Consider the following 21,074-nt stretch of genomic DNA (forward strand, 5'->3'; position numbering starts at 1 on the left):
TTATGTAGGTCGGCGTTCAGTCTCAGACCGTCCAAGTTTTTTTCTTTTAATTGTAAAACAAAAGTAAATGTAAAATAAAAGGCACCGAAGCACCAAATAAAACGAAGCAGAAGCTCCACACCACACATCAACAAACACCATAATACAGAAACACAACACAAAACACAAAGTAACACAGCACCAAAAAAAAAAATGGAATAACAATGAACCACAGAAAACATGGCGAACAGAGCAATACAACACAAATGTGAAAACGCAAACAAAACAGTATAAAGTTACACAGGAACACACACATGGAAAATCCCCGCACCACCCAGACGGGGCGTGCCAACAGGACACACAAAGTAAAACACCCAACACCAAGGCACCAAATTATTGAAAGACAGTGAATACAAAAGTTTACTAAATAAAAAACACACATAATGATCTTCACACCACACAACAACAGACAACATACCACAGAAACAGAAACACTGAACACACACATAAACATAGCATAGACCATATAGACATAGACAAAATAATATTGTCATGGGTTCGTATCCTGGTTGGGGAGGATTTACTGGGCGCAAAACCTTAACTGTAGCCTATGTTTAACTCAACAGTAAAATGGGTACTTGGATGTAAAAACTATTGTTCGTGGGGGTCGTATTCCAGGGACCTGCCCGAAACGCTACACGTACTAGTGGCTGTACAAGAATGTAACAACTCTTGTATATATCTCAAAAAAATAAAAAAAAAAATATATATATAGGACTCACCGCACACAGAAACCCTGAGTACAAAACCATACAACATCAAATTTGAAAGCTCAATTAGAGACAAAATTGATAACACAGGAAGTATAATATAGTAAGTTTAGTATAGGAATTAGAACATAGTAAATAGAACATAGTACACACAAACAACAAACGCACAACCCATACTGGGCGTGCCAACAGGACAGATAACAGAAAGCACATAAAACTAGCGAACCGACACACACAGCCATCATACAAAAGGCCACACACTCAACACAGCCGCACAGCACACAAACCCGACCCCCACATACAGAGGATGGGCCAGCTGCCAACAGAAAAAACACCTACACACACTGTAGCAACAAGAAAGAGACATACATACCACACACCTGCACCAGCACACGCATACCACAATACACAAACACCTGCCACAGAATCAGACAACCTAAGATACCAAAAAACACACACAAAACCCCAAAGACAACACACGAGCACCCGCACACAACCGACCCCCAGACACACACACACCCCCAAAAACACCCACCAGAGGGAACCCCCCACAAAAAGAGAACATGCACAGACACACACACACACAGGAGATGAATAGATTCCTATGGGATATACATTGGGACACAGAACTCGGAACCAAGTCCGTACAAGACATAATGGACTATGTCACCCAAAAATGTAAGGAGGCTGTAAGCAGGTTTGTCCCAGCCCGACAGGAAAAAACAGAGAAGCAAAGGAAGAATCCGTGGTTTAATAGGGAATGTATGAAAGCAAAGGAGCTGAACAAAAGGGCATGGAGGAACTTCCGTAATAACAGAACACCAGAAAGTAAAGAGAGATATACCAGAGAACCAGGAACGAGTATGTTAGTGTGAGAAGAGCAGCTGAGAAAAGGTATGAAATGATATAGCTAATAAAGCCAAGACCGAACCAAAGCTACTACACAGTCACATCAGGAGGAAGACAACAGTGAAGGAACAGGTGATGAAACTTAGGGTGGGCGAGGACAGGTACACAGAGAATGACAAAGAGGTGTGTGAAGAACTCAATAAAAGGTTCCAGGAGGTCTTTACAATAGAACAGGGAGAAGTTACGGCGCTAGGAGAGGTGGCAGCAAACCAGGTGACCTTGGATAGGTTCGAAATTACAAGAGATGAGGTCAAGAAGCACCTATTGGAGCTGGATGTGAGAAAAGCTGTTGGGCCGGACGGAATCTCACCATGGGTATTGAAAGAGTGTGCAGGATCACTTTGCTTGCCTCTCTCCATAGTGTATAGTAGGCCACTGGAAACGGGAGACCTACCAGAAATATGGAAGACTGCTAATGTAGTACTAATATACAAAAAGGGTGACAGACAAGAGGCACTGAACTACAGGACAGTGTCCTTAACTTGCATACCATGCAAAGTCATGGAGAAGATTGTGAGAAAAAACCCAGTAACACATCTGGAGAGAAGAGACTACGTGACAACTCATCAACATAGGTTCAGGGAGAGTAAATCTTGCCTTACAGGCTTGATAGAATTCTATGATCAGGTGACAAAGATTAAGCAAGAAAGAGAAGGATGGGCGGATTGCATTTTTTTGGACTGTCGGAAAGCCTTTGACACAGTACCCCATAAAAGGTTGATGCATAAGCTGGAGAAACAGGCAGGAGTAACTGGTAGGGCGCTCCAGTGGATAAGGGAGTACCTAAGCAATCGGAAGCACAGAGATGCAGTGAGGGGTGAGACCTCAGAATGGGGTGAAGTCACCAGTGGAGTCCCACAGGGCTCTGTACTTGGACCTATCCTGTTTCTGATATACGTAAATGATCTCCCAGAGGGTATAGACTCATTCCTCTCAATGTTTGCTGACGACGCCAAAATTATGAGAAGTATTAAGACAGAGGAGGACAGCTTGAGGCTTCAAGAAGACCTGGACAAGCTGCAGGAATGGTCGAACAAATGGCTGTTAGAGTTTAACCCAAGCAAATGTAATGTAATGCAGGTAGGGGTAGGAAGCAGGAAACCAGATACAAGGTATCATCTGGGAGATGAAATACTCCAAGAGTCAGAGAGAGAGAAAGACCTTGGGGTTGATATCATGCTAGACCTGTCCCCTGAAGCTGATATCAAGAGGATAACATCAGCAGCATATGCCAGGTTGGCTAACATAAGAACGGCCTTTAGAAATTTGTGTAAGGAATCTTTCAGAACATTATATACCACATATGTCAGACCAATCCTGGAGTATGCGGCTCCAGCATAGAGTACATATCTAGTCAAGCATAAGACTAAACTGGAAAAGGTTCAAAGGTTTGCCACCAGACTAGTACCCAAGCTGAGTGGTATGAGCTACGAGGAGAGACTACAGGAATTAAACCTCACTTCATTGGAAGACAGAAGAGTTGGGGGTACATGATCACCACATTCATGATTCTCAAAAGAATCGACAGGGTTGATAAAGACAGGCTATTTACCACAAGGGGCACACGCACTAGGGGACACAGGTGGAAACTGAGTGCCCAAATGAGCCACAGAGATAGTAGAAAGAACTTTTTTAGTGTCAGAGTGGTTGACAAATGGAATGCATTAGGAAGTGATGTGGTGGAGGCTGACTCAATACACAGTTTCAGGTGTAGATATGATAGAGCCCAATAGGCTCAGGAACCTGTACACCTGTTTACTGACGGTTGAGAGGCTGGACCAAAGAGCCAGAGCTCAACCCCCGCAAGCACAACTAGGTTAGTACAACTAGGTGAGTACACACACAATCACACCCACCATGAACAAAGCACCTACACCAAAGCAGTACCCCTGACATACTCCACCGTAAACCAAGTACCAAAAATCCTAAAGAAAAGATCCGTGTAACCACCACACAGTATAAGACAGACGTACTCTCAAAAATCCTAAGCCCCTCCCCCCCCCCATACCCCTCCATCCTACCCATCCATAAGCAAAAAATATAGTCCACCAACAACACCCTGTGCGTGTTTCGCACATGCCTGGAACCCCGAAGAAACGAAAAAAAAACAGAAAACGTAAGAGTCTTCCTGTTGGAAAACACATGAGCCAAAAAAAGGAAGAAAAACCCTATAATTTTGTTTCTCTCCCCCATTCTTGAGTGTTAAAAGTGTTGGAAGTTTCGTTGAATTGCAGAGACAGATGGAGATCGATGCAGTATACTACGAACGAAGAGACCTTGAGAAGCCTAACCAAACCAATCCTCGACCTCGAAAGTGAGGAGGCCAGTGGAGGCCAAGTTAAATGTCTCCGAATCCCTCCCGAAGGCAATTACAGAAGATCACAAGGATTCACTCTCTAGCACCTCCGAAGAGGAGTGGGAGTATGGAATACTCAAAATCCTACACAAATACAAACAGAGACCTCAACAGTAGTAGGGATGACCACATATCAACAAATGGATTTTTTTTCTGCCATTTGTCAATATGTGGTCAGGGTTTCCAGGTTGATTTCCCATTTGTCGATATGTCGTCATGGTTTCTAGGTGAATTTGGCCAGTCACTGATTTGGAATTAAGGAATTCTTATGAGAAAAACAATTTCTGAGATTTTAGAAGTTTGTTAAGAGTTCTTATGAGGTAAATAAGTGGGAAAATCTTATAAAAAAATCCCCTTTAAGACACAGCATTTCTGGGTAAACTCTATGGACAACCTTTGCCCGTTTTCAAATCGCATATTTTTCAAAGAGCATTTTCTGAGAATATGTTCACAGAAGTTTTGTTAAGGAAAACAAACATCTTAGCCAAGACATTTAAGACCGAAAATTCATCAGAGTCCAGTTTATGCCTGAAAATAATCAGAGTCGAGTTTTACCCTGAAAATTAACAGAGTCCTGTTGTTAACCTAAATTATTCAGAGTCCAGTTTGTGAGCAAAAATATTCAGACTCCTGTAATCAACGAAAATTAGTCAGAGTCATGTAATCTACGAAAATTATCCAGAGTCCAGTTTGTTCCCGAAAATATTCAGAGTCCAGTTTATACCCCAAAATAATCAGAGTCTAGTTCATTACCCAAAATTAATCAGTCCAATTGAAGACCCAAATTTGTCAGAGACCAGATTTTCGCTACTAATATCACAATTTTAGTCTAATTTTAAACATCATATTTCTATTATCATATTTCTACGTCATATTTCAGACGTAGTAAATCCACCCAAATTCAATAAGCAAGTTCTAGCTCCTGTTCCTGCCTTAACCCTCTATCATAACATCTTTACTAACAGTCCAATCCTCCTGAAATTTTAAACATTCATATTTCAGATGTAGTAAATAAGATCCGAACAATTACCAAGTTCTAGCTCCTGTCCTCAGTCTTTGTTCCCTCTCATATCTTCGGTAATACCTAATCAAATTCCCTGAAATTTTAACCCCCTGTATTTCAGACACAGTAAATAAGATCAAGTCAGTTACCGAGCTCCAGTTCTTGTCCTCCACTGTAGTTCATTTGCACAAGTTCTTTAGTAGCAAATAAATTTCCCTGAAATTTAAACCTGCTGTATATCAGACACAGTAAATAAGATCAAGTAAGTTACTGAGCTCCAGCTCATGTCCCCCACCTTAGTTCATTTGTACAAGTTCTTTAGTAACTGACTAATTTTCCCTGAAATTTGTAACTGCTGTATTTTCAGACATAGTAAAATAGTTCCAAACAATTACCAAACTCTAGCTCACGTCCACTGCCTTTGCTCATTTGTACATGTGCTTTATTATCAGACCAATTCCCCTGAAATTTTAAATCACTATATTTCTACGTAGTGAAATAAATCAAGACATTAACCGAGTTTCAGCTCATGTCTTCCACCTTAGTTAAATGTTCATCAAATTATTTCAGATCAAGCTCCTCTCCAGTCTATCAAAGTAAACATCACTGCCTTTAATACTCTTTTTGTACTCAGCTATGTATTATTCACACGGTCATATAACACCTTACCTTCAATACCTTTTGTTTACCCAAGTAAGCAATAATCACACGGTCAAAAATCGCACCTTACCCTTTCCCTCCCTTACCTTCTCATCCCCAACTTATCCAAACCTTCAATAATCGTACTGTATTTGCATATTTTCTCTATATTCACTGTGTTCTTCGTATTCTTATCCATGTTTTCCGTGTTCACTCCATGTTCTTCAAATACTCACTCCATGTTCTTCAAATGTTCACAGCCCATTCAGTTCATATTTTCACAAGTATCTCCATTTTTTCTGTGATCTTTCTCTTAGTCTCATGATATTCTCTACAAATTCTAGTCATATTTTCTATGTTTTCATGCTAATCGCATGTTCTCTTTACAACGTTTATACTCAATATTCATGCTGTCTTCCATATTTTTGTGTTCTTTGTCAATATGTTCCTCTACAAGTTCATGTTCCTCACAAGATCACTTAGTTTATCACCTTCACTTACACGTTTTCTACATTCTTTGTCATATTCTCTATGTTCTTCACAATTTCATTGTTCATTCTTTGTATTTCCTATTCTCCTTATCATGTTTTCATGTTCTCTGTAAGTTCATATTCCCAGCATGTTCACTGTGTTCATCAACTTTTCTTACATGTTTTCTGCGTTCTCTGCCATGTTGCCCATATGTTTACTGTGTTCATTCCCTTGCATGTTATTTAACGTTCCTTAACTAAAACCTTTCGCCAATCAAATAAATATGGTCAATTTCGTAATTTCTCAACTAAACTTATTATCCAATCAACTAAAAATAGTGTGGATTAGCCTCGTTCAACACCGTTCTTAACTAAAATGACCTTTTTCTTAGCTAAAAAATTGTCAAAGTAAACTTTCCATCACTGTTCATTACTAACTTTATCCATCGTCAATCAACTAAAAAATAATCACTTTCATCATTTCTTAGCTAAACTTATTCCACAGTCAACAGAAAATAACTGTATTCATCAACTTTTTTTACATGTTTTCTGTGTTCTTTGCCGTGTTCCCCATATGTTCTCTGTGTTCATTCCCTTACATGTTATTTAAGGTCCCTAACTAAAATCTTTTGCCAATCAAATAAAAATAGCCACTTTCACATTGTTTCCTTGTCATTTTTTAACTGAAATATCACTTCTCTCAACTGAAAATAGTCAAGTGTAGCCTCTTTCCAACACTGTTCTTAACTAAAGTAACCTTTCACTTCGCTAAAAAATAGTCAAATGTAACTTTTTCAGCACTTTCGTAACTAAAATTATAAGTCGTTAAGTAAGAAATATAGTCAAAGACACTCTTCGAGACATCAAGGACATACTCAAAGACATCCTTTGAGACATCAAAGACATCCAAAGACACCACTCGAGACATCCAAAACACTCTTCGAGACATCAAGGACACTCTCAAACACACCAAAGGTACTCTTCGAGATATCAAAGTTATTCTTCGAGACATCAAAGTTTTTCAGTAAGATATCTTCGTTCATCAAAGTTTTTCGGTAAGATATCTTCGTTCATCAAACTTATTCTCAAAGACATCTAAAGATAATCTCGATCATCAAAGTTGTTCTCTACATCATAAAAGTTATTCGCTACGTAATCTTTCGTTCGTCAGAGATGCTTTCTAAGACATCTTCGTCCATCAAAGTTATTCTCAGAGATATCTAATGTTATTCTCAGAGACATCAGAGTTATTCTCAGAGACATCTAAAGTTAATCTTGGTCATCAAAGTTAATCTCTAAGTCACCTTCGTTATTCAGAGAAGGTTTCTGAGACATCCTCATTCAACAAAGCTGTCCTCAGAGCCATCAAAAAGTTAAATACAGTCATCAAAGTTAATCTCTAAGTAACCTTTAGTTCATCAGAGAAGCTTTCTAAGATATCTTCATTCATCAAAGTTATTCTCAGAAACATCTAAAGTTATTCTCAGAGACATCAGTCATCAAAACTTATTCACAGAGGTACCAAAAGTTATTCTCAGAGTCATCATAGGTGTTGCCAGAGTCATCAAAGGTATTCTCAGTCATCTAAGGTAATCTCTAACTCACTCTCGTTCGTCAAAAGTTGTTCTATAAGACATCAAAAGTTATTCTCGGAGCTATCAAAAAATACTACTCATGTTCTCAAAAGTTATTCTCAAAGTCGTCAAAAATATTCTCATAGTCATCTAAGGTAATCTCTAACTCACCTTCGTTCATCATAGTCATTCTATGTCATCAAAGTTGTTCTCTAAGTTGCTCAACACATCAATGTTGTTCTTTAAGAAATCAAAGTAAATCTTAGAGTCGTGAAAAGTATTCTCAGAGTAATCAAAGTTATTCTCAGAGTAATCAAAGTTATTCTCAGAGCTAGCAAAAGTTAATCTCAGTCATCAAAGTTGTTCTCTAAGTCACCAAAGCTATTTCAATGTCATCAAAGGTAATCTCTAACTCACTTTCGTTCATCAAAGTTAATCTCAGAGTCATCAAAGGTAATCTCTAACTCACCTTCGTTCATCAAAAGTTGTTCTCTAAGACTCATTTGTTCATCAAAAGTGTTCTCTAAGACTCCTTCGTTCATCAAAGAAACTCTCCTTTTTCCATCAAGTTATTCCTAAAACATCAATGTTGTTCTCTAAGACTTCGTCAGTCATAAAATTTCTCTCCAAAATGTAACTAGTTCACCTTTCCATATCAAACTTGCACTTCTGTTAAAATACATTTTCTTAGACACTTTACCTTGAAAACTGTTCTCTGTACAACACTGCATAAACCTACCTAACCTATCCTCCCCACCCAATGTTACTTACCTAACATAACGTTCCTAAACCTAACCTAGCTTACATAACCTAACCTAACTAACCAACCCTAACCTAACCTAACTTACCTAACCTAACCTAACTTACCTAACCTAACTTACCTATCCTAACTTAACTAAGCTAGCCTAACCTAACTTACCTAACGTAACCTAACTTACCTAACCGAGCTTACATAACCTAACCTAACCTACCTATCCTAACTTAACTAACCGAACCGAACTTAACCTAACTTACCTAACCTATCTTAACCTAACCTAACCTAACTTACCTTTCCTAACTTAACTTGCATAACCCAACCTAACCTAACCTAGCTTACCTACCCTAACTTAGCTTACATAACCTCACCTAACTTACCTATCCTAACTTAACTAACCTAACATAACTTGCATAACCTAACTTAACATAACTTACCTAAACTAGCTTACCTAACCTAACTTACCTAACCTAGCTTACATAACCTAACTTACCTAACCTAGCTTACCTAACCTAACTTACCTATCCTAACTTAACTAACCTAACCTAACTTACTTATCCTACCTTAACTAACCTAACCTAACTTAACTTGTATAACCTAACCTAACCTAATGTACCTTACCTTACCTATCTTAACCTAACCTAACTTACCTAACCTAACCTAACTTAACTAGCCTATCTTTACCTATCTTAACCTCACCTAACTTGCATAACCTAACTTAACGTAACCTAACTTAAAGTAAATTACCTATCGTAACCTTAAATACCCAAACTGACGTAACCTAACTTACCTAGTCCAACCAGACATGACCTAACTTACATAATTATTCCTGCTTGTCTTTTGTGTTTCGTCAGTGTCTCATATTCATTTGTTTGTTTCATTAGTTATTTTCTCAAATGATCATTTATGCATTTCAAGTGCTATTTGTTAAAGATTGGGTATTTAAGCATTTAAATGGATTTTTGTTATATATGGGCATTTGTTCGTTTCAATAGTTAATTTCTCAAATGGTCATTTATGCATTTCAAGTGTTATTTGTTAAAGATTGGGTATTTAAGCATTTCAAAGGATTTTTGTTATTTATGGGCATTTGTTCATTTAAGGGTTACATTCTCGAATGGTCATTTATGCATTTCAAGTGCTATTTGTTATAAATGGGCATTTACTCGTTTCAAGGGTTAATTTCTCTAATGGTCATTTTTGCATTTTAAGGGTTATGCGTTAAAGCTCATCAAGCTGCTCATAAGTTGTATTTATTATGTTTGTTATAATTGTTCTTATTCCCCTCCCTTTAACCTAACCTTTCATATATAGTTTATTTGTTTATTCTGCTTTTGACGTATTTGTTGAATACATTATCCTTATCTTAACCTTTCATATGTAGTTTTCTTTCTCCTTTTTGTATATTTTACCCAAACCCACCATCCCACTTAACCTGCCTTCATTCTTTTACTTTGTTTTCACATATAAGTTTATTCTTTATCTTAGTAATAATATAAGTACAGTTTTACAGAATCAGATCTACTAAGACTTAAAATTGAGAAAAAACAAGAGAGCAAGGGAGTGGGAGCAAGGAGTAAGAGAGAGTGGGAGGAAGAGAGAGAATGAGGGAGAGTGAGAGCATGGGAGCATTAAGACTTGAATTTGAGAAAAAGAAAAATAAGAGAATGAGAGAGAGTGAGAGAAGGGAAAGAGAAGGAGGAAGATAGAGAGAAAAAGCGGGATAGAAGGAGGAAAATATAGAGAAAAAGGGGGAGAGAAGGAGTAGGAGAAACAAAGTACAAGAAGGAAGGAAGGTTAAGTGGGATGGTGGGTTTGGGTAAAATATACAAAAAGGAGAAAGAAAACTACATTTGAAAGGTTAAGATAAGGATAATATATTCAACAAATACATCAAAAGCACAATAAACAAATAAACTATATCTGAAAGGTTAGGGTAAAGGGTGGGGAATAAGAACATATGATAAAAAACCTAATAAATACACTAAGATCACAAGAGGTGGGAATAAGAACAATTATAACAAACATAATAAATACAACTTATGAGTAACTTGATGAACTTTAATGCATAACCCTTAAAATGCAAAAATGACCATTTGAGAAATTAACCCTTGAAACGAGTAAATGCCCATATATAACAAATACCACTTGAAATTCATAAATGACCATTTGAGAAATTAACCCTTGAAATGAACAAATGCCCATATGAAACAAAAATCTTTTGAAATGCTTAAATACCAAATCTTTAACAAATAGCACTTGAAATGCATAAATGACCATTTGAGAAATTAACTAATGAAACGAACAAATGCCCATATATAACAAAAATCCTTTGAAATGCTTAAATACCCAATTTTCAACAAATAGCGCTTGAAATGCATAAATGGCCATTTGAGAAATTAACTATTGAAACGAACAAATGAATATGAGACACTGACGAAACACAAAAGACAAGCAGGAATAATTATGTAAGTTAGGTCATGTCTGGTTGGACTAGGTAAGTTAGGTTACGTCAGTTTGGGTATGTAAGGTAACGTTAGGTAATTTACTTTAAAATAGGTTATGGTAAGTTAGGTTACTCAAGTTTGGTTAGGTAAGGATAGGTTAGTTAAGTTAGGTTTGGTTAGGTTAGATTAAGATAGGAAAGGTACCTAAGGTTAGGTAAGTTAGGTTAGATTGGGTTATGCAAGTTAGGTTAGGTTAGTTAAGTAAGGATAGGTAAGTTAGGTTAGGTTAGGTTATGTAAGCTAGGTTAGGTAAGTTAGGTTATATAAGCTAGGTTATGTAATTAGGTTAAGTTAGGTTAGGTAAGTTAGGTTTGGATAGGTTAGGTTATGCAAGTTAAGTTAGGTTAGGTTAGATTAGGCTAGTTATGTTAGAATAGGTAAGTTAGGTTAGGTTAGGTTATGTAAGCGAGGTTAGGTAAGTTAGGGTAGGTAAGCTAGGTTAGGTAAGTTAGGTTAGGTTGGGTTGGGTTTTGCAAGTTAAGTTAGGATAGGTAAGTTAGGTTAAGATAAGTTAGGTAAGGTAAGTTATGTTAAGTTCGGTTTGGGTTTTTTAAGATAGGATAGGTAGGTGAGGTTTGGTTAGTTAGGTTAGGTTATGTAAGCTCGGTTAGGTTAGGTTAGGTAAGTTAGGTTAGGTTAGCTTAGTTTAGTTAGGTTAGGTAAGTTAGGTTAGGTTAAGTTAGGTTAGGTTAGGTAAGTTAGGTTAGGTTAGGGTTGGTTAGTTAGGTTAGGTTATGTAAGCTAGGTTAGGTTTAGGAACGTTTTGTTAGGTAAGTAACACTGGGTGGGGAGGATAGGTTAGGCAATTTTATGCAGTGTTGTACAGAGAACAGTTTTAAAGGTAAAGTGTCTAAGAAAATATATTTTAACAGAAGTGCAAGATTGATATGAAAAGCTAGTTACATTTTGGAGAGAAATTTTATAACTGAAGATGTCTTAGAGAACAACATTGACGTCCTAAGAATAACTTGATGGAAGAAGGAGAGTTTCTTTGATGAACAAAGGAGTCTTAGAGAACAACTTTTGATGAACGAAGGAGTCTTAGAGAACAATTTTTGATGAACGAAGGTGAGTTAGAGATTACCTTGGATGACACTGAAATAGCTTTGGTGACTTAGAGAACAACTTTGATGACTGATATTAACTTTTGCTAGCTCTGAGAATAACTTTGATTACTCTGAGAATACTTTTGACGACTCTGAGATTAACTTTTATGTCTTAGAGAACAATATTGATGTGGGTAGAGAACAACTTTGATGACTTAGAGAATGACTATGATGAACGAAGGTGAGTTAGAGATTACATTTGATGACTCTGAGAATATCTTTGATGACTTTGAGAATAACTTTTGAGAACATGAGTAGTATTTTTTGATTGCTCAGAGAATAACTTTTGATGACTTTGATGTCTTATAGAACAACTTTTGATGAACGAGAGTGAGTTAGAGATTACCTTAGATGACTCTGAGAATACCTTTGATGACTCTGGCAACACCTATGATGACTGAGAATAACTTTTGGTAGCTCTGTGAATAAGTTTTGATGACTCTGAGAATAACTTTGATGTCTCTGAGAATAACTTTAGATGTCTCTGAGAATAAGTTTGATGAACGAAGATATCTTAGAAAGCTTCTCTGATGAACTAAAGGTTACTTAGAGATTAACTTTGATGACTGTATTTAACTTTTTGATGGCTCTGAGGACAGCTTTGTTGAATGAGGATGTCTCAGAAAGCTTCTCTGAATAACGAAGGTGACATAGAGATTAACTTTGATGACCAAGATTAAGTTTAGATGTCTCTGAGAATAACTTTGATGTCTCTGAGAATAACTTTAGATATCTCTGAGAATAACTTTGATGGGCGAAGATGTCTTAGAAAGCATTTCTGACGAACGAAAGGTTACTTAGCAAATAACTTGTATGATGTAGAGAACAACTTTGATGATCGAGATTAACTTTAGATGTCTCTAAGAATAAGTTTGATAAACTAAGATGTCTAACTGTACTCTTGGGAGTGTGCGTGAAAACAAAAATTGTACTCCCGGGACCGTGGGTGAAACAAACTATTCTCTTGGGAGCAAGTGTGTTGCGATGTCAACACCATCTGATGAGCACACCCGACCCCATTTCCAGTTCCCCGGGGGAAGGCTGTGATTTTACTGACACCTGTGTAGTTTTCTTCTTACTATACGACCTTAACTCCTCTGAAGTTATGTGTAAGGTATCATGGTCGACAATAATCGGTTCAACCAGGGCAGTCCTGAACTCATGACTTGTTCCAGTGGGAACAAGTAGGCCGCGTAGGTGGAGGCTGTGATTTGTCTGGGATAACCAGTGAAGTATTGTTGATTGGACAACGTATCCCGAGATGGCCCCCAGTTGAGTTATGAGATGGAATCAATCCGCCTGTCCCCTATCTTAAGACTTTTTATGGTTGAAACTTGTTAGAGGAAGACAGCCAGTGTGTTGCTGGAGGTCCCCTGCTTGTGTGTTGCTGGAGACCTGCCAGTGTGTTGCTGGAGGTCCCCTGCCAGTGTGTTGCTGGAGGTCCCCTGCCAGTGTGTTGCTGGAGACCTGCCAGTTTGTTGCTGGAGACCTGCCAGTGTGTTGCCGGCGGCCCCCTGCCAGCGCGTTGCCGGCGGCCCCCTGCCAGCGCGTTGCCGGCGGCCCCCTGCCAGCGCCTTGTCGGCGGCCCCCTGCCAGCGCGTTGCCGGCGGCCCCCTGTCAGCGCGTTGCCGGCGGCCCCCTGCCAGCGCGTTGCCGGCGGCCCCCTGCCAGCGCCTTGCCGGCGGCCCTCTTGCCAGCGCGTTGCCGGCGGCCCCTGCCAACACGTTGCAGGCGACCCCTGCCAGCGCGTTGCCTGCGGCCCCCTGCCAGCGCGTTGCCGGCGGCCCCCTGCCAGCGCTTTGCCGGCGGCCCCCTGCCAGCGCCTTGCCGGGGGCCCCCTTCCAGCGCCTGGCCGGCGGTCCCCTGCCAGCGCCTTGCCCGCGGCCCCCTGCCAGCGGCACTCCAGTCAGCGCGTTGCCGGCGGCCCCTGCCAACGCGTTGCAGGCGGCCCCCTGCCAGCGCGTTGCCTGCGGCCCCCTGCCAGCGCGTTGCCGGCGGCCCCCTGCCAGCGCGTTGCCGGCGGCCCCCTGCCAGCGCCTTGTCGGCGGGCCCCTGCCAGCGCGTTGACGGCGGCTCCCTGCCAGCGCGCTGCCGGCGGCCCCCTGCCAGCGCCTTGCCGGCGGCCCCCTGCCAGCGCGTTGCCAGCGCCTTGCCGGCGGCCCCCTGCCAGCTCGTTGCTGGCGGCCCCCTGCCAACGCCTTGCCGGGGGCCCCCTTCCAGCGCCTGGCCGGCAGTCCCCTGCCAGCGCCTTGCCCGCGGCCCCCTGCCAGCGCCTTGCCAGCGGCCCCCCTGTCAGCGCGTTGCCGGCGGCCCCCTGCCAGCGCCTTGCCGGCGGCCCCCTGCCAGCGCCTTGCCGGCGGCCCCCTGCCAGCGCGTTGCCGGCGGCCCTCTTGCCAGCGCGTTGCCGGCGGCCCCTGCCAACGCGTTGCAGGCGGCCCCCTGCCAGCGCGTTGCCTGCGGCCCCCTGCCAGCGCGTTGCCGGCGGCCCCCTGCCAGCGCTTTGCCGGCGGCCCCCTGCCAGCGCGTTGCCGGCGGCCCCTTGCCAGCGCGTTGCCGGCGGCCCCCTGCCAGCGCGTTGCCGGCGGCCCCCTGCCAGCGTGTTGCCGGCGACCCCCTGACAGCGCGTTGCCTTCGGTCCCCTGCCAGCGCGTTGCTGGCGGCCCCCTGCCAGCGCCTTGCCGGCGGCCACTTGCCAGCGCTTTGCCGGCGACCCCCTGCCAGCGCGTTGCCGGCGGCCCCCTGCCAGCGCATTGCCGGCGGCCCCCTGCCAGCGCCTTGCCGGCGACCCCTGCCAGCGCTTTGCCGGCGGCACCCTGCCAGCGCCTTGCCGGTGGCCCCCTGTCAGCGCGTTGCCGGCGGCCCCCCTGCCAGCGCTTTGCCGGCGGCACCCTGCCAGCGCCTTGCCGGCGGCCCCCTGCCAGCGCTTTGCCGGCGGCACCCTGCCAGCGCCTTGCCGGTGGCCCCCTGTCAGCGCGTTGCCGGCGGCCCCCCTGCCAGCGCTTTGCCAGCGGCACCCTGCCAGCGCCTTGCCGGCGGCCCCCTGTCAGCGCCTTGCCGGCGTCCCCCTGCCAGCGCCTTGCCGGCGGCACCCTGCCAGTGCCTTGCCGACGGCCCCCCTGCCAGCGCGTTGCCAGCGGCCCCCCTGCCAGCGCGTTGCCGACGGGTGATAGTGATGTTTTGATTTTGTGATGATACTGTGGAGAACTGGTCAATAATTTATTGATAAAGGTGGACTTGCCAGCGTGAGTACCAGATATAAAGCACTCAGGGAGGGTACCATGTGTGTTGTACGCTGGAAGATAGAAGTGCACTCGTTGGGAAAGAAGATTTCAGAAGTTCTTTGGTGTGCCCTGTGTGAAAGTCACACCTGCGGTGTTATGTGCTGTACATATGTGTATATGTAGTAAAGACGTACATTTAGTAATGGTTTTGTTTAATGTTGTTTACCCATTTTCCCGTTGGCTTGACTATTAGGGCCAGTTATTAATAACATACCTATGACTCGAGGCTGGATGAGCCAGAGGCTATTCTCATCGAAGAGTGGGCGAGACTGAAACTATACTCCTGAGAGCGTGAGAGAGACAGAAACTTTACTTCTGGTTGGGCGAGTGAGACTGAAACTATACTTATGGGTGCGTTGTGAGATAGAAACTTTACTCCTGTGTGCGTAAGTGTGACAGAAACTATCCTCCTAGGAGTGTGGGTGAGATAGAAACTATACTCCGAATAAGGGTGTGAGTCAGAATCTATAATCCTGGAAAAGAGGGAGTCAGTAACTATATCCCTGGGGGTGTGGGTGAGAAAGAAAATATACTCTTGAGAGCGTGAATGAGACAGAAACTATAATCATGGGACCGTGGATAAAGCCAAAACTATACTTCTAGAAGCGTGAGTGAGAAAGCAACTTTAATCCTAGGAGCGTGAGACGGAAACTATCTGATGACTATACAACTATATTATCAATTACTATACAACTAGCGGATGAGACAGTAACTATACGTCTAGGAGCGTGGGTGAGGAAGAAGCTATATTTCTGGAAGCTTGGATGAGACTGAAATTACACTCTTGAGAGCGTGAGCGAGAAAGAAATTATACTACTGGCAGCGTGGGTGAGACAGAAACTGCATTCATTGTAGTATGGGTAAGACAGAAACGATTCTCCTAGAAGCACGAGACATAAACTCTGCTCACGGGAGCGTCGGTGAGAATTAAACTATATATCTGGGTGCGTTGGCTGAGACAGAAAGAATACACCTAGGAGTAAGCATGCATGAGACAGAAATTATACTCCAGATAGCGTGGGTGAGACAAAAACTATACTCCTGGGAGTACTAGTGAGACAAAAACTATTCTCCAGGGAGTACTGGTGAGAAAGAAACTATATACCTGGGAGCTGGGGGAGACAGAAACTATACTACAGGGAGCGTTGATGAAAAAGAAACTACACTTCTGTGAGCGTGGGAGAGACACAAACTGTACACATGGGGAGCTAGAGTAAACCAGAAACTCTACTCCTGGGAGCTTGGGAGGGGTGGGACGGAAACTATACCCCTGGGAGCTTGGGAGAGTGGGACTGAAACTATACCCCCTGGGAGCTTGGGAGGGTGGGACGGAAACTATACCCCTGGGGGAACGTGTGTGACCTAGAAACTATAATCCTGGGAACACGAATGAGACAGAAACTATACACCTTGGATTGTAAGATAACCAGAAACTATACTCTTGGGATCATAGGGCAGCTGAAACTATACTCCTGTGATCGTGAATGGGACAGAAACTATACCACCGGGAGCGTGGGTGGGAGCAGAAACTATTCTCCAAGGAGATTATGTAACCAAGAAACTATAATCATGTGAACTCGAGTGAGACAAAAACAATACACACTGAACAAATCCACAAAGGCTGTTTTGAGGGTTTAACTTACGTTCGGGATGATCCCAGATGCGCCTTATATAATCGATTCCGCCACGACATGGTAAAAAATTTGAAACCGAGATTGCTACTGCCCTCGCACAGATCCCGCAGCCTCTTCGAAACACAAACCAGGGTGTTACACAGTTCCCCTATGCACCTGGGCTCTGTCAACAAGTTGTTCTACCCCTTCGCTCATACTTCAATAGACACAAAAATCACAATAGCATAATACATCACGCTATTGATACATTGATATTGTATCATCGTGATACATTCATGTATCACGCTATTGTGATTTCTGTATGTATTGAAGTAAGGGTGAAGAGGTAAAACAGCTTGTTGACACAGCCCGGGTGCCTGGGGGAATTGTGTAAAACCCCGGTTAGTGTCTCGGAGAGGCTGCGGGATCTGTGTGAGGGCAGTAGCACTCCCGGTTGCAATTCTTTGACCATGTCGTGGTGCAATCGACTAAGACGCGTCTGGGATCATCCCGGACATAGGGATGACATCCCAGCGGTGATTTTTGTTTTTGGAAAAAAAGCGAATCTAGACACGGATTGCCAGGTAATTTTAAAAATCGTGTGTTGGGCGTCGGGGGTTCCAGGATAATTTTAGTTTGTTTTCAAAATCGCGCATTTTTCAAAGACCATTTTCGGATAAAGCGATCATGAAAGTTTATTAAGTGTTCTTATGAGGAAAATAATTTCATAAGATTGTTAAGAGTTCATATAGGGAAAATTTAAAAAAATTCAGAGTTCAGTTTTATGAAAATATTTTAGAGTTCATATTATCATAGGAGTTTATTTACGACTTTATGACCAAAATTTAGAAAAACGACCATTTTCAGAGAATATGTTCATAGAAGTTTTGGTAAAGAAAACAGACATCTTAGCCATGATTTTTAGTTTTGTATCCATTTACAGCTTTTTCACCTGTAAAAGACCGAAATTGAACAGAGATCAGTTTAAACACCAAAAATTATTCAGAGACCATTTGAAGACTGATTTTCTTCAGAGTCCATTTATGACCAAAATATGACAGAGACCATTTGAGGACCTAAATAAGACATAGATTATTTTAGACTCAATTTTCAACAGAGTCCATTTTCAGACCTCCCATTAATCGTAGTTCCCCATTTTCTTGTCGGCAGGGCTTGAAGGTGACGACCAACTAGGGACAAGCAATGGAAGTCAGTGAACCCAGGAGAGTGTAAGAGTACTTGGGTCGACATGAAGGTGATAGCCAAGTGGGTTAGTTAAGCTCTGTGGACTTCACTCATGGAAGGTGCTAGTCAGTGGGGCTAGTTGAGCGCTGTGGACTTCACTCCTGGAGGTACTAGCTATTGGGGCTAGTTGAGCGTTGTTGACTTCACTAATTGAGCATACCAGCAAGTGCGCTACGGAGGGGGGAGCCCTTAAAGGCGTCTCCATGACTGCAGCTAGCGTAAGGGCTAGTGGTACGGTGAAAACCTCGTTAGAGGCATATAGTGTCCGTCATCTGGGAAGCTAGCTGGCGTGAGGGCTAGTGATGCCGCTCCGGATAACCTCACATAGTAACTTATATAAATTATTATGGTGATGGGTAATAATAACGGCTAATTTTAAGTGTTATTATTTTTATTTACCTTAAACATTACACTATTTATCCATCAAGGTTAGGAGTCTTCTGAACTTGAGCAGGATCGTAGAGTGTAAAGGAACCCGGTTACGAATGGTCCGTAACAACGCTATTGTGATTTCTGTATGTATACACATAGGATTGTGGGGGAACCAGTAACTATACTCCTGGGAGAGTGGGTAATACAGAAACTATACTCCTGGGAGAGTGGGTAATACAGAAACTATACTAGTGAGACCGTGAGTGAGGTAGAGACTATACTTCTGGGAGCGCGTGTGAGAAAGAAACTATATTCATAGGAGCGTGGATGAGAGAGAAACTATTCTCCTAGGAGGTTGGGTGAGATGGAAACTGTACTCCGAGAAGCGCGGGTGTGATAGGAACTATCGTAATGTGAACGTGGGTGAAACTGAAACTATACTCATGAGAGCGTCAGTGAAAATGAAACAATACTTCTGGGAGCGTGGGTGAGAAAGAAACTGTACTCCTGGGAGTGAGCGTGACCCAGAAACTATACTTTTGGGAGCGTGGATGGAACGGAAACTATACTCCTGGGGGCGTGTTTGACCTAGAATCTAATCCTGTGAAGGCGAGTGAGACAGAATCTATACTCCTAGGAACGTCGGTAGGACGGAAACTATACTCCTGGGAGCGCGTGTGAGATATAAACTATATTCCTGGAATCGTGGGTGAACCAGGAACTATATTCCTGGAATCGTGGGTGAACCGGGAACTATATTCCTGGGAGCGCAGTGAGACAAACTATACTCCTCAGAGCGTGGATGAGGCAGAAACTATGGTCCTTGGAGCGTGTGTGAGACAGAAACTATACTCAAGGGAGCCTTGGTGAGACAAACTATGCTTCTGTAAGCACAGGTGAGACAAAATATGCTTCTATAAGCGCGGTTGAGACCAAAAATATATTTCAAGGAGCGTGGGTGAGCCAGAAATTAGGCTCTGGGAGCGTGGGTGAGACAGAAACTATAATCCTGGGAGCATATGTGGGGACAGAAACTATTCCCCTGAGAGCGTGGGTCAAGCAGAAACAATATTCGTGGGAGCGCTGGTGAAACAGAAATAAATAATATTTGTTTTACTATTTGTATTTGTATTTAGATATATACAAGAGTTCTTGCACTCGTGTACAGTCACTATCACGCATAGCGTTTCGGGAGTTCCTTAATCCTAATTTAACCCGGAATGTGACCAGCCGAATCGTTTAACAACCAGGCACCCATTCACTTCTGGGTGAACAGAGGCTACAGCTAAGGATTGTCACCAAGTAAATCCTTCCTAGCCAGGATATGAACCATGGCTAAAGCGCTTGTAAAGCGGCGAGCGAGCGTTTTACCACTACACCAAGGGGAATGCTTCTGGGAGTAGTGAGTGAGGCCAAAACCATACTTCTGTGAGCGTGGTTAAGACTGAAACTATTCATCTGGGTGCGTTAGTGACACAGAAACTATATGCCTAGGAGCACGGGTGACAAAAAACTATACTCCTGGGAGCGTGAGTGACACAGCAACTATACTCGTAGTAGCGTTGTTGAGAAAAAAATATACTGCTGAGAGCATAAGTGAAACCGAAGATATAATCATGGGATCATGGAGGAGACAGAAACTATGCTCCTGGGAGCATGGTAAGGCAGGAACATACTACAAGTGAGGGTGAGATTGAAACTATAATCCTGTGAGCGAAAATGAGAAGCATTGGTGAACCAGAATCTACACTCTTAGGAGCGTGGGTGTGACAAACTATATTCCTGAAGCGTTGGTGGGAAAGAAACTATAATCCTGGGAGCACGGGTGAGACAATAAGACAGAAACTCATCAACGTTCTTGGGAATGTGGGTGAGACAGAAACTATAATCATGGGACAGTGGATGAGACGGAAAGTGTACTTCTAGGAGCGTGTGTGTGACAGAAACTATACTCCTGGAAGCGTGGGTGAGACAGAAACTACACTCGTGGGAAAGAGGGTGAAATAGAAATAATATTTCTGTTTCATGGGCGATTTCAACCCATGGAAAGATAGACTGGGAGAATGGGGACCCACATGGAGGTACAGATACATGGAGAGCTAAACTCTAGGAAGTGACAACAAGGAACATACTGAGCCAACATGTTAGCGGGACCTTCAAGAATGAGAGGCAATGACGAACCATCTAGACTCGACCATATTCACCTTGAATGAATCAGGAAAAAGGGAAATAAAATTTGAAGCCCCCATGGGAATGAGTGACCACAGTGTATTGACATTTGAGTATCTGGTAGAGGTAGGGATAACCTATCCAAGGAAGGGATTGGAAGGCAAAAGGCTAAATTACCGAAGAGGAAAATATGACGAGATGAGGAACTTCCTAATGGGAATACCATGGGAAACAGAACTCAGAAAAAAAGACTGAACAGGATATGATGGACTACGTCGCCCAGGAGTGCCAGGAAGCTGCAGACAGGTTTATCCCGGCCCTAAAGAA

The 21,074-nt window shown here is 42.6% G+C and overlaps 1 long non-coding RNA gene across 1 annotated transcript in view; it reads left to right on the top strand.

Moving 5' to 3' along the window:
* Nucleotides 1-18,585, top strand: part of LOC138357747 (uncharacterized) — a 50,754-nt gene extending 32,169 nt beyond the window's left edge. The window contains exon 3 of the long non-coding RNA XR_011225126.1: nucleotides 18,132-18,585. This is a non-coding gene — a long non-coding RNA (uncharacterized lncRNA). The remainder of the gene's footprint in view (nucleotides 1-18,131) is intronic.
* Nucleotides 18,586-21,074: the final 2,489 nt, after the last annotated feature.

Source organism: Procambarus clarkii, chromosome 80 (assembly GCF_040958095.1).
Source record: "Procambarus clarkii isolate CNS0578487 chromosome 80, FALCON_Pclarkii_2.0, whole genome shotgun sequence".
In the NCBI taxonomy this organism is placed as follows: Eukaryota; Metazoa; Arthropoda; class Malacostraca; order Decapoda; family Cambaridae; genus Procambarus; species Procambarus clarkii.